We start from the raw sequence: 15,093 nt of genomic DNA, 5'->3' as shown, positions 1-15,093 counted from the left end.
ATATTATATATAATTTATATTTAGCACTCTTCACCAGAATTGCCCCAATTTTTTTTTTTTTGGTATCACTTAACGTTGATGACTTCTCAGCTACAATGACATGATCACTCCGCATACATTAAAAACGATCAACATTTTGAGTTTATCCACTAACCATAAGGTAATTTTGATGGCTAATCCACCAACTTTAGAAACTGTTAAAACCTCAGGTATGAAGTTTCCTTTCCCACCAGGGTCAAATCAGCCTGTTGTCTGTAAGTGTTCAGTAAAATGAGTTCCACTGGATAATTATTATTTTGGTCAGTTGCTCATTCACGTAAGTCTGAGAGTTTTGTCTCTCCTTTAGGGGAAAGGGCACTATATAAGTAGATAGTTATTCTTACTTACTTTCATGCCACCTTTCCCAAGTTGTGTGTGGGACGCCATAATCATCATTACCAGGCAGTATTAGAAAAGCAGACAACATCCAATGCTGCCCAGTAAGATGGCAATAACGCCACAAAGTCCAAGTCACAAGCAAGAAGCGAAATCCAGAAGAAATAGGAAAAGAAGAGGTGGGTTAGATGGTAAGCTGTTTGGGCAAGGTGTACGTTTAGTTGATTTGTGACACTTACTGTGTTTACCTGCAATGACTTCACAATCTTTACTTTACCCAGTGTTCCAATGTGACAGAAAATATTTTACATGCTGAACATTCTACTGACTGTAGTGTAGACACAGGGAGGCAACAAGCATGCCAATAGGTATGTTTTAGAGCAGAGGTTCCCAACCCAGTCCAGAAGCACCCCCTAACAGTCCAGGACTTAGGTATCACCCTGTTGAGTCTAAAGTTTTGTTTTTTTCTATAAACACCTTTGGGAATCCTTAAATCCTGGACTGCTAGGGGGTATTTGAGGAATGGGTTGGGAACCACTGTTCTAGGGCAATAGTTAACTAATTATCACACTGAAGATTGGTCTACTGACAGACAGTCCTATCCCTGCATTCAAATGGTTAATAACTCTTACCTCCCCCTCCCTATTGACCATATGATATCAGAAACACATGAATGAGAGAAAAGAGAATTGATGCGTTTGGGTTAATTAAATACTTTCATTGAAAGAGAACAAAATATATTACAATTATAAAACAGCAAAAAGGGAAATATTAATTGAAAAAAAATAAACAATAATAGACGTGTTTGATCTGTTATTAAAATGGTATTCTGTTTGTTGGTTTGTATAAAAGTATTTTCTTATATCTTCATTTATTAATTTATTAAACCAGAATTGTTACGGCATTGCGTCAATCTCCCTGCCTTTTGGCGAAAAAAAAATGTATATATACCTGTATACCAGGAAATAGAATCAATATTGTTCCAAACCACACCTGTAACAGATCGCTTTACCTTATCTAGTTTCTTTTTACTGAAACATTCGTGGAATGTTCAAATATGGCAGTACCTGCAGTTACACCCCCTCCTCGCCACACTCTGTTCCCTTTAAGCAGAGTAACCAACGAGGAGGCCCTGAGGTCTTTCTTGTTAATAATCCCTTGAGTGCCAGAAGGGCACACCCTTTCTGACACACACACACACACAAAAAAGAGTTATAGGAAAGAGACCATTTATTGCAGATACTATCACCATTTTGTCTGCTCGTAAGAAAAGAAAAGCAGCAAAATGGCCTCCAGGTTTGCGAGAGCGAAGAAAATAGTCATGAGGAATTGCATCTGCTTCAGACACCCACACTGAATATTCCAGAGACTTGCAGTGTGCAGGATAAATCTCTGTGAGTCAGCCAGCTGCACGACTTGTTCTACAAGGAGAAAGGGGGGTCTAAAGCCAACCAATTATGTTGAAGATCAAAATAAACACAGACCAGCAAACGTGAAGTTTATGTGCGCTACGAAGACAGGGTTCTGGTTGATTCTAAAGTTGAAGCAGCAGACATGCCTACAACAAATGCTCATAGAACTCATGCACATGTAAAACAAGATGTCGTGTATTACCACTAAGAGTTCCACAAGTGTATTAAACACTATCCTAATAATCTCTATATTACATTGTACTAAGGATGAGAGCCTTGCTTGCTTAATGAACAAGAAAACTAAGCAACTATCTAAAGCCTCTTAAGATTATGTGGGAAGGGAGAATGATAACTACAAATTAATTAATTAGGTTGGAGTGCCCGTCACTCTAACTTTCTTGATCCCCAAAAAATGTGAATGATGGGTTCATGTAGTTTATAGTATATTTTCTACGTGTTTTGTTCATGAACCAGCATTACATATTAAAAAAGGACAATTAGCAATACAGGTAGCAAACATACTGTAAAATACATGTACCCAAACCGGGCCAGTCATTTGGTCATGTTTAGGCCACATTAAGTCTGCCTGTTGGCAATGTAGTAATAATGTCATTATAAAACGTCATAAGTAAATTGAAACATTTATAAAAGCTCAAAATATGTGTTTTAGTTAGACCAGTAAAAATGGGTCTTTTAAAACAATCTAAAGTATTCATATCTTTATTGGTCCTAGCATTAGTCTGATGTGGAACTGAATTTTGGCCTTAATAGAGACTGACTGCATGTGTTTCTAATTTACATGTTGCAGGTTAATCAGTGCTTTGTTACTTTATTAATTTTGCTGATCAAAATTGAATGATAAAACTTCTTTTTTTTTTTTTGCTAACATGATTCAGGAATTGGGTTGTAAAATGAGTTTTTCGGGTTTGTGAGAGGTGATGCACTAATGTGTGATAATTACTATGGAGCTTTCAACAACTTTAATTCTAACATTTAAACTCTGCATGCTGAAGTGTTAGTGTTTATTAACTCAAATGGGAATTCTAGTGACGTGATAACCATCTTGTAACATATAGGCCAAAAATTATATTTCTAGGTAAAAATGTTCAATTCAATCAACCTGATTTTTTGGCATTAATTTTGCAAGCTAGTGTCAATCTGTTTAAATAAAATGCCACTGAGAATTCTCTATCCACCATGTCTGCAAACTCAAAACCTTACAAAGGGGAATATTTCTGATAAAGGGGCACTCTTTGACATCCACAACTTCCTACAACATTTTCAAACTTTATTAAATTGAACGATTTGAATATGGCTGGTCCATATGAAAAAAAAAAACATGTGCGTGGTCATAAAATATTGAGAAACTCACTCTGAATGCTTAATGTCTACATAATCCCTTTGGGCCTACCATACTGAAAAAGAATCACAGGTATCTCACATGTTTTCTTGTCCATAAACAAATTACATAAAATAATTCTATTTACTATATCTTTGTGAATTATCTCTCACAGACCTGAAAAAAAAAGATTTTTCTGGTAAATGCAAAAATAATGTTTTTTTTCCCCCCAATATTATGCTCAATTAGCATAATCCAACATAAATTAAATATTTTAGGATTTAAGTTTATCTTAATTCATTTTACCTCACAAAAACTAAGACTTCAATCAAAAAAATAACAAAACGCATTAGAGAAATTATAATAAAGATTTTTTTTTTATCACAGCATTGCTACAGGCAACTAAAAAAGCAATGTGTAACTCGATGCGTGTTAATACATTGTTATATGTGCCATTTAATAGGTCTGTGGCTACTGACTTTAGGCTATATTTGGGGTGTGGCTTGATACATTTCTTAACTATTGACTAAGTCCCTAAATTGTCAAAGCTGCGTTGTTTGCTAAAGGCATTAAATCATCAGGTGATCTTCCTAGTATTGTTATGTAAATAGACCACCAATTAATCAGAAGATCAGTTTAGTGAGAAATATTTGCATTCTGTATATCTATATATGAGAAAAAAATAAGATATTGGGTCTGCATTAACCAGGGGGCTCTATGTTTCACTAAACCAGGAATTGTGTGTAATTGCTGAGAGAATTGCACATTTTAGCCCCCAAAAAAACTGTTTTAAAAAATAAATGAATTTGAGAATTTTGTAATGACTATTTTGGGCTAAATTTTCTAATTTGTAATTCACATATATATACTTTACAATTCTCAGTTTAGTAATTAGCAAACATTAAGATTGGGAATCTCACTTAAACTCATATCAAACCATTTGCAAATTAGTTTATCCAGTAAACCAGGAGTGCCCAAAAGGCAGATTGACAGATGTTGTAGAACTACAACGTCCATGATGCTTTGCATGCATGTAGTATGCTTTTAAATGACAAAGCATCGTGAAAGGTGTAGTTTCAAAACATCTGGGGATCTACCTTTTGGGGATCCCTACACTAAACCAATTAATTGAGGCTTTGGCATCGTCATGGCATATTTTAGACTAAACTAACAGGGTTGCAATAAGTCCTGCTTTAGCACGACTTGCTTTTTAATTACCAAACATTTTATATAAATGCAGTACCTTCCTTGTACCTTGTCCTGTGGAGCTATAAAACTACAAGCAACTGCCTTTGGGCAGTTTGTATCAAAGTAAAACTGGGGAAATTCTGTAACAAAATGCTAAACGTTGAGCAATCAACAGAAAAATTCCATTGGTTTTCAAAAAAAATTCCTCTAGTTTTACCTCACCGAATTGTGTAATGTGTGGTGTTGTATGCCAATATTATTGTATCAGAATGTCAGAAAAGATGTAAATATACAAAGGCTTAAAAAAAAGTTTTAATACCACCAAATATGCATTTTTTTTTTAATATGAATTTTTGCACAAAGGATAGATTGTAGGCTCATATTAGGATCTATACTGGGGCAAATTGCAAAATGTGGGGTGGAATTCTGTTGGTTTCCATAGTGATTGCTCTTTAATTTGCATTTTGCTAAAAGATTGCATGTGTTTTGCCTTGATAAATAAATCTTATTTTAGTGCATAGTATTCACAAAATATAGGAAGCAGAAACATTTCTCTCTCAAGTGGACTGTGTTAATGTAATGACAGACAAGCTTGGCACTCAAAATGTTCCTTAACCTCATTCCCCATGATGCTGAGCTAGCCTTAAGGCTGGTGTTGCATGATAGGAATTGTAGTTCAGAGACATAGCTGAAGATGCGCCATTAGTAGCGTTTATTGCGTATACCAGTTGAGACTGGTACTGGTAAGACTTCGATAAAACCTAGCCTATATTTTATCGAATTGTTGATATGTAAAGAAATGAGTAGAGTGACTTTGTACGTGTTACTAGATTTTTTTTAATGATTACTTCCTTGTCAATATGTGCCTGGACACATAATGATCTCATTCAACACCTGTCACAGATCAAGGAAAATAAAATGAGCAAAGGCCTCACGATGGCCCTAGTATATTTGAATCATCCTTTATTCTACCTGTACATTTCTTTAATATGTTAATTATCAAATACGTTCATTAATCGACCCACCATCTATGTGTAATCTCCTTTTACTGAAAATGATAATGTTAAAATATATTTAATTTAAAATATGACAAAACGTGGAGTGAAGCTATTATACTATTTAAAAAAAAAAACATTGTATTGTATGTTTTTATTATGTTTTTTATTCAGCTCATTTTCTGTGTCTATGTATGTCATTGTCTATTACTAGACCACGAGGACAAAGTCTGCTTTTACAATGATTTCTATGTATGTAATCCTCTAACCCATATAGCTGACACATAATGTAAGCATATATATTAATGCACTTGTATTGTCTTTGATATGTGTGCATGTAGGGATGTATTTTGTTTATTTGTTGTTTAATCACTCCTAGCACCTGCAAATGTTCAGCAATATTCTAATATTATCTGTAGACGGAGATACAACGCTATGTCTGATGCAGATGGCTTATTTAAATACATTTTTCTTAAAGATACAGTCATCATAAAGAAACTATAAGACTATAACCAACAACTGTTAAATCATTTTTCAAGGGGTTAGTGACTTATTCAAACAGACAAAATATACAGAATAATGAACCCGTCTCACTATCTAAAATCAAAAGCTTAGTTTACATTAAATGCCTACTCTTCAAAAAAATTTATATATATACATACTACAAGTTGTCTTCTCCAAATCTCCAACACAATTGCATACATCTATTTGTATTCTAGACACTTGAATTCATATATTTTTTTAATGAATCAATAACTACATATATTTAAACAAAACCTACATAAAGACACCTAGACTCAACTTCAAATCAGATAGTGAAACTACAGTCAAAGGTAATCTTTAACAAAGGTTCATTTATAAATTAACTATCCTGCTTTATTATTAACCCTATATCTTCAAAGCTTCCTGTCTCCCATTCGACTCGAGGACATTTAAAATAATGTATATACAAATACTATGTTTGCACCATGATTCAAAATATATTTGAAATTTTCTAAAACTGTAAACGAGTGCATTTCTCATTACAGTTTTCGTGTACACTCAATTATCTGTTGAGATCAAGTATGATCCGAGAGACGGTATTCTCACGGTCAAACAATAAGGGCCTATTTCTCAGGTGCTAAATATGGAAGATTGCTTTTTGTTAATGTGCCTGAAGGTTCTGTATTTCATTTCTGCGTCACTGCACAAAGTAGTTGTATAATGAAAACAGGACCAGAGGCACATATCCAAATTACTAAAACAATCTGAGTATATTAACTGGTTCCTCTACTAAAATTAACTCCACAGCAGCTCCACAAAACTCGAAACCTGTTGCACCATCAAAATACATGCTACAATGCCTCATTGTGTCGAGGGAATCAAACCGAGGAAAAATACAAAGTAGCAAAACCAATAGCAATAATGAATACTAAGAAATCTCTAAACTGAGCTTTAGATTATTATCTGTAACTCTGTTACTCTTTGTAAATGCAACAGAGCTAAGGTGGGGGTAGGTAAATGGCTTCCAAACCAGCACGGACAAACGATGACAGGGGAAGGACAGAAAAGACAGAACGAGCGAGAGAGAGCATGGTGGATAAGTAGAAAAACAACTTCCTGTATTCAAGTTAGAAAAATGCTGTAATATAACCAAACAAGGAAGAAACTACATTGTTAACGCTCACTGTTCCAGCTGTTCAAAGCAGTGCTGTGCCTCACTCAGGTGGTCGCTCCTCGTGTAGCCTAAACCCAGCCTCACAGTCTCCCAGGTTGCTGTTCTCAGCAAGTTAATCATCATCGCTATTACCATAGTTAGGCCTTGTGGACTGCAAGGAAGAATGTATGAAGGGCTCAGCAAAACAAGGAACTTAACAAAATTTAGCTCCGCCTCGAAGCCAGTAATTATCTTCTTTACCTGCAATACCTTTTTTTTTTTTTTTTATCCCCGCCCGTTACTCTTCTCCCGCCCAGCTTCCCCCCTCTTCTTCCTATGCTATTATCCATGCGATTTTCTAACTGCAATGTTCTGGCCCTTTGCACCATATCAGGTATCAAATAAAGGCCTCTGAAAGCTTCTATGGCTTGTTGCAAAGGTAACTCCTGGCCTGGATAGGAATGTGACTTCAGTGTGAAAAACTAACCTGTTAGTTAACCCCTAGTGTTAAACCCTAATCAATACTAAGAGAAAATGTACAGAACAAAGCATAGCACAACTAAACCTTTCTTTATCTGCTCTTCTGATAGATAAGATAGGAAGAGGAGTCTGGGGGCAACAGACAAGCTATTTGTTAAAAAAAACCTAAATGTATACATGTTGCTGCAGGGTGACAGTTAATTAAATGGGAAATAAGCACTATAGAATATTCTAAAATACACCTTTTAAATGTGGGAAAATTTATAGTTAATTTATTATATATAATATATTATATATTTACCTATTTTGAGGGTTTATACCAAATCTAATTATATATATAAAATCATATATAGAAGACTATGTTAATATAATATGTACGTTAAACAAAAAACTGAAATACATGCCCTATTTTAATCTGCTCACAAAATAAGGTCAAAAAAGGTATGAACCTGTGAGTGTGCTATATAATACAAAGGTGGAGCACTGATAGGGTTAAACTCCTGTTCTTAGTAGGTTATGGCGGGAACTGGTGTATCTGTTCTGAGAAGAGGGAAAAAGCTATGCCTGCTCTTTATTTTGAGTTAACTGACAGGTTTTCATCACAATCACTTTTTTTTTTGTTTTTTTGTTTACTGCGTCCATCCATTCTTCCCATACTTTAAAAATGGCACATGAGAAGAATTTTAACACAAGAGCAATCTGTATAAAATAGCAATATGCATTATGCAGACATGAAACCATTTTGAAAAAAAATAAATAGTATTTCCTGCTCACTCTTAATGAATCCCCCAACAAGGAAAATGCAGACTAAATGATATGAATCCAATCAATAGGTGTGGTTTGTAAAAAATATTCAAGTAAATAGCTATGCGGACTTTATACTATAGCTATAATAGGATTTTATTTTTTTAAAACAAAAATAGTTTTCGTGAATTGAATATGCATTCTCATCATTTAAATGCCAGATATATTGAAACTATTGATTGGATTTTTTTTTTCAGTTTTAATTTACCAAATATTACACATTTTTCGGACATAATCATTAAACCAATGTTGGGTGACCTTGGCATTTTAGATGCTTTTGAATCTCCTTTTACCATGATGCCCAGCCATCACGAGTGGCTGAGAATTTACAAAAATATAATATACTGACCCAACACCCATCGAAATATGATCTCTCCAAATAAGTGCAAAAAGGCTGTTCCACAGACTAACAATTCAGTGATAACATGACAAACAGATTCAGCACTCTTTATTTTAAGGAAATGTCATCCTTTTCATCCCATCATATAGATCTTTCTCAAACTTGGCTTGAGAAAGACCTACATGAATAGTCAAAATGTTACCACTCGTGAGGGTTCAATAAAGGAATTACTTGCCTAAAGACAAATAGAATGCTGGCTTGTTTGACATTTTATCAAGTATGGCTTAGCATTTGGGAAATGTAGTCCAAAAACATCTACAGTGCCAGGGTTAACCATTGCAGTTGATAACATGGCATATCATCCATAGCCTATCTCTTTAATCTATAACATTACCAAGGCCATAACCGTGACTTCACCAACAAGACACTTAGAAAAATTTAATTATTGCTAATTCTTTAGTCAACTATTCCAACTGAGCTGTGACGAGAGCTCACCTTTAACCAGTTCAGGACAGGTTTAATATAACTGCCGTCCATCACAATGTATATTTTTATATACCAAGTGTCCCTGGTTAAAGGTAAAATCTGATCAATTCTTACCCATCACCAATATAGAACGTGAAAAAAATAAATGAGAACAATAAAAGCAGATTTTAAAACACAAGTTTGGATATCCCTTTTTTTTCAACTCATAACAACTTAGGTTTGATTTATCCTGCTTTTTGTTCACAGAGTTTCTGTCTTACACAGCTACACGGTACAAGTAAGGGCAGGTCTGTTCTAGCAATACAGGGCAAACTCCAGACGGAGCCAGAGATAACCAGCTAAATATTAGGCATGACAATAAAGGCAAAGGTAGCTCAGAAAGGAAAAATGGACTGTGGCACAAGACTAAGGATAGTCATAAATAATACTTAAGACAATACTAGGTGATGCAAAGCTCAGATTTTATTTACTGCAAAAAACTATGTGGTCTTTTTTTTCTTTTTCTTTTTTGCATTACTGCAGCAGCCATATTTAAATATCAAAATATGGCTTATTGAAATTTAATTGCAAAAAATAAAATATGGTTGCATATTTTAAACACATAAAACACCAAGCAATGCCAGAGTATATCTCATCAATAATTAAGCTAAATTTCATATACATAATGGAATTTTACAAAAAAGGCCATGAGATTTTCTGTGTCTTCCTTCATTCACTATCATACGTGTCCCTTTTCTGAGCCAGCTTTCTTTTACTTCCCCCATCCAAAAAATCTCATATAACTGCTTCTTAGCCTTTGTGCCCAATTCTGAATACCTTGCGGCTGCATGTGACTGCCTGCCCTAACTGGTTGGACTGGTTAAAGGCTAAGAGTTTGAATGCATACTCTTCGCGTCAACCCATGAATTAGAAGCTAGGAGGAAACATGATATGAGCCAGAAACCAATTCCTTCATATCACCTGAAAAGAGCCCTTGAATGCAACAAAAGAAAAGAGAATAAAAGACACCTATTTCTAACAAATGCTTGGATTTGGTCCCTTGAAAATACCCCGGCATGATATATGAGCAGAGTGTGCAACAATACCTTGAAACCAGCCAAGAACCTTGCATTAATGTTACTTTACCAAGAGATGCATGTTTAGCACTTCAAAACGGGTCACCATCAGCACCAAAATGAAGCAGCAAAACAAAATAATAAAAAACCGTGGAGAAGAAAACATCAATGTGACGCGTTGCTTGTATGTCTTCCAGTTTCTTTCTTCTGACCATCCGGATGTCTTCGTAGGTGAGCTGTGCCTTTATCTTATCAGGTTGTTTAAAAGAAAAACCTTACACAAAGAGGAAAAAAAATCTACTTAACCAAAACGCTTAAACTCAAAAAGGCAAAAAAAAAAAAACAAAGCGTACAAATCAAAACAGATAAAAAAAAGGCAAAGTCTTCAAATGTGAAAGGGATTCTTCTCCGCCTTGAGAGCCCTGGAGCGATGTTGCTTGTTTAAGCTGAGAAACAAGAAGAGGCTGAGGAGGGCTAAGGGCTTGGCTTACATGTAGGTGTTCACCCCTCCCCATACAGGTGCATTCTTTCCAACAAGCCAATCTCTTTTCGCAGCCCTTCAACAGGTGTGGCCTTCAGGATGGGATAGGCTAGCAAAGAGTTGACTTGCGTGATGCAGAAATTATTTCGTGAGAATATACTCCCACCCCCTCTCCCAATTCCAGCCCCCACACCTCTTCCACCGGCTAAGTCAAGTAAGAAGCAAGGAATGGGTGACAAAACTGCCAAATGAGATATCCAACAGTTTCCAAGTTGAAAGATTGCCCTTGAAATGCACTGTGCGTTACACGAGAATGCAGACAAACAGGTGGAATAGACAGGTGTTTCCATGAGTTAAGAGTGGATTGGGGTTGGGCAGACCAAAACAATTTGCATGCACCTTACCTAAGTTGGGTAGTGTCAACAGACATTTGACTGCGAGTGCCCATATTATTTTTTTATCACTTACTATAGTTAGTCTAAATGTCTACAATTAAACCTATCATGGAAAAGAATAAGTATTACTTGTCCTCCATGAAATATTAATTTGACAAGCTTACTCCATTAGTTCAGAGGCAAAATGAGGCTCGAAATGTGTTGAGTCATACCTGCCTGTTTACTAAATACATATGCCATGTCTTTCTTTTATTTGAGGGACATTTCTCCAAAAATGGTTGATTTGTTTGCTAACCAAAAGAAGGCACAGATTGATCAATATTCTGATGCATGTTTGGACATCACAATTTATAAATACTAGACAAAATATACAAATACGAATGTAGCTTATTTCCCGAATTTAAATGTTACCATTACAGGCATTTCAGTATCTAGCCAAAATCTATTTTTAAAAAAAAATCACTGCTAATTTACATAACAATTGTAAGGCCTTCCTTAACAAAAACTCCTGAAAAAATATACATTTATTTAGAATTAACTATTTTTATTATTACTTAACTATTTTATTGCTCTCTAATTGTTGACCCCCAACAGGCAGTAATAAACAAAGATATTTACACATAAACAAACATCTAAGGATTTTATTGACTTCGTGAAACCTCTCACCTACATTGAAACAGGACTGTAATTTTAAACATATTGTAAGAATAATCTTTTGCAAGTAGGGCTTGAATAGAGCTTTGGTGTATGTTAAATATATTTGTAAAATACAGACACAACACTTGCAAGTGACATTAGTTGTTTTTACACAGTTGTGTATGTTTCTATAATAATCCTGAATACAGTAACTGCCCATTCAAATCTTAAAGTCAATCCATGAAATCCCGTTAATGACTAGATGCCCCTAACGTAAATTGATCTGTGATTAAAACTGCAGTTGCAGACAAGCTAAAAGATAAATAAGAGCTTGTTAGTTATAAGTGCATGGCTTTGAGAGATCTGAAAGATAGCTCTGATTAAGGTGCATTTATATATAGCTATTGTTGCATTGCATGGGGTGCTTTTTTAATTGTCAAATAGTAATTAATATATTGATTTGCGCCATCTCCAAAGCTCTACAGTTTAAATTCAGTAAAATTGCACATTTTAAGTCAAATGTTTTTTTAGATATTTTTTTTTATTTTTCAATGCACTCATTCGCATGTTAAATTTTTACATCAAGGCGATCATGAAATACAACACAATTTTGTTTCGGTGAAGTTGAATCCATTTGGCTGCAAGTCGAAGAAACTGACAAAGACACATACTTACCTTTTATTCAATTATCAATCAATCATGATCAGCCAGTAACCCGATGATATGCCTGTCACATTGCACCACCAACTGTAGTTAATTCAGGGGCAGAACTAGTGCCAGTACATTAAACCATTGCCTGGTTGGCAGGATTGAAGAAATCTCCTTAACTAGCCCATTGCAGCCCAGCCCTGAAATAAACATGAACACAGGTCTATAACATTTCTTCTTAGAATGTGCCAAGGAAGATTCCCATTGATAAGAATCTCAAAGGAAGGGAACAATTGGAAAAATGTGACAATAAGATAAGGGTATGTGAGCTGCAAGAGCGACATAGAGTAGAATTGGTACACATTTGAACGAGAAACATTGTGGTACATGACGGACAGTGGAGAATGTACAAATGCTTACAAGGAAACAACAGGGTCAGAGGGGCTGCAGAAAAAAGGGGCACATGGAAGTTGCATAAGGCATGTGGGGAACACAAGAGAGACAGAAGGCCGATAGGGGACATGGGAGATACTGAGCAGAATAGTTCACAAGGGACATTGTGTCTCAAGAGATAGTGGTTAGACTGAAGAACCGCAAGACAAAAAGATTGGAAAGCCAGGGTAATGAACATATTGTTATGGAGGCAAAGAAAATAGTCTTTGGGAAACTTTGAAAAATGTATTTTGTCAGGAATATTCCTGCTCTGAATCCCACTAACCTGTTCCACCATTGAGCATAGTAGAGCATGTAGAATTGTGTGAGATAATCTTCTAAGCATGCAATACTGATACAGTAGGTTTGGTGGTTAATGACTTAAAGTTGGAGTAAGAGTATTACTATTATTAGTAGCTTAAAAGTTAAAATCAGCTTGTGATTCGTGTTCCATAGATTAAAAAGGGAATTAAGCTTCCTCTAGACTTGGAGATTTGGTTCGGTCCTAATTGTAATTCGGTAAATTTTTGCAAATTTGTTGCATTTTTTACATTTTTAAATTCGAACCAAAATTTATCTGAAATACGAATAAACTGGAAAGCGTGTTGGCTGGGCCAATTTGGTTCATTCAGAATTAGTTTTCTGATGGCTACTGCTAGTAGCCACTGAAACTTAGCACCAACTTTTAACCATTAATTTCCAGTTTAAAAGCTGATTTTTGTTAAAGGGACACTTTGAGAACTATTTTCCTTACTTTTAGGGCTTACATGACAATATTCAGTTTGATCCAAAATTTTAGAACCAAACTGAAATTGAGTTTAAATTATTTTGACCAAAATTCTATATAATCGAACATTTTCAAAAATTGAAACTACCCGTATTTATCGGCGTATAACACGCCCCGGCGTATAACACGCACCTCATTTCCAGAAGGAAATTCCAGGAAATTTCCACCTCTCCCATAGTATTCCCCCCCCCTCATCCCATAGTGTTCCCCCCCTTTCCATAGTAATCTCCCCCCCTCCCATAGTATTCTCTCCCCCCTCCCATAGTATTCTCTTCCCCCTCCCATAGTATTCCCCCCCATAATATTCTCTCCCCCCTCCCATAGTATTCTCCCCCCCCATAGTATTCTCCACCCCCCATAGTGTGTCCCCCCCCCTCCCATAGTGTCCCCTAGTGCACTTTCCCTCTGTCCCATATTTACTTACCTGTCTTGAAGCGTGGGCCGGCTTCACAGCGCGCACCGCGGAACTGGAACTTAAATTTCAGGTTCCGGTTTCCGGCGGGACTGAAAGGAAGTGTGCACACAATAGTGTGCACACTTCCTTTCAGTCCCGCCGGAAACCGGAACCTGAAATTTAAGTTCCAGTACCGGCGGGACTGAAAGGAAGTGTGCACACAATAGTGTGCACACTTCCTTTCAGTCCCCCTGGAAACCGGAACCTGAAATTTAAGTTCCAGTTCCGCGGTGCGCGCTGTGAAGCCGGCCCACGCTTCAAGACAGGTAAGTAAATGTAGGATATCGGCGTATAACACGCACCCATGATTTTCTCCCTATTTTCAGGGAGAAAAAGTGCGTGTTATACGCCGATAAATACGGTAATTTAGTTTGGAAGAACCAAAGTCTAGTTTCCACCTCATCATTTTATGGTAATTACATCACACCACTATATGTTTCTCTTTCAAACATACCCCCTTAGTTATTTATTTTACTTGTAGTTAAAAAAAAAAAAGGCACCAAACAATAAAATAAAAGGTAAACATGAAGAAGGATTTAGGAAGTTCTCAGCACATGAATAAAGGTCTGATTGTAAATGTTGGCAACTGTGAATTTTTAAACCATTTTATGTTGGTATTTACTGAAAAACTTTCACATTTTATAGCGTTGGAACAAATCAAATGAAGCCTAGTTACAGAATACACCATAAAATGATTTTACGATATACCTGCACTATCTGGTTCTACTTACGAACACACCTATATGTATTCTCCAACCATAAACTGATCAGGAAGAAAGGTGAGCACAAGTCAGATCTACCTTCCAACTATACACATTTATCTCTACTTGAATACAGGAGCCAAGCACTGCTGAATCATATATATTTTTTAAAACACACAAATACTCCACTTCCTTAAAGCAGATCTGTCATTTGGGGGATATTTGCATATTTCGCAAAGATCCTAAAAAGTGACAGATCTTGTGTGTCTGGTGACCACGGGGTGCCGAGGAGGTAACTTTAACTCTCATTCTGTCCTCTGTGGCTGCCGCCATCTTTATGCTGTTGTCTTCTTTGGTTCCTAATGCTTCATTTGCCCGGAGCTGCGTCAGTGCTGCACTCTCACGCAAGTTCTATGGAGGATCCTGATGGAGCCTCCTAGATGGATGTC

The 15,093-nt window shown here is 36.0% G+C and overlaps 1 long non-coding RNA gene across 1 annotated transcript; it reads right to left on the bottom strand.

Annotated features, from left to right (window-relative positions):
• Positions 1-1,587: 1,587 nt before the first annotated feature.
• On the bottom strand, positions 1,588-7,216 carry LOC134576694 (uncharacterized). Its single transcript, XR_010085859.1, has 2 exons — positions 6,977-7,216; positions 1,588-1,796 (listed from the first exon to the last, which is right to left on the bottom strand). It is a non-coding gene; the product is annotated as an uncharacterized LOC134576694 (long non-coding RNA).
• Between the last annotated feature and the right edge of the window lie 7,877 nt (positions 7,217-15,093).

This window comes from Pelobates fuscus, chromosome 11 (assembly GCF_036172605.1).
Source record: "Pelobates fuscus isolate aPelFus1 chromosome 11, aPelFus1.pri, whole genome shotgun sequence".
In the NCBI taxonomy this organism is placed as follows: domain Eukaryota; kingdom Metazoa; phylum Chordata; class Amphibia; order Anura; family Pelobatidae; genus Pelobates; species Pelobates fuscus.
This window is presented reverse-complemented; position numbering and strand designations above follow the sequence as displayed.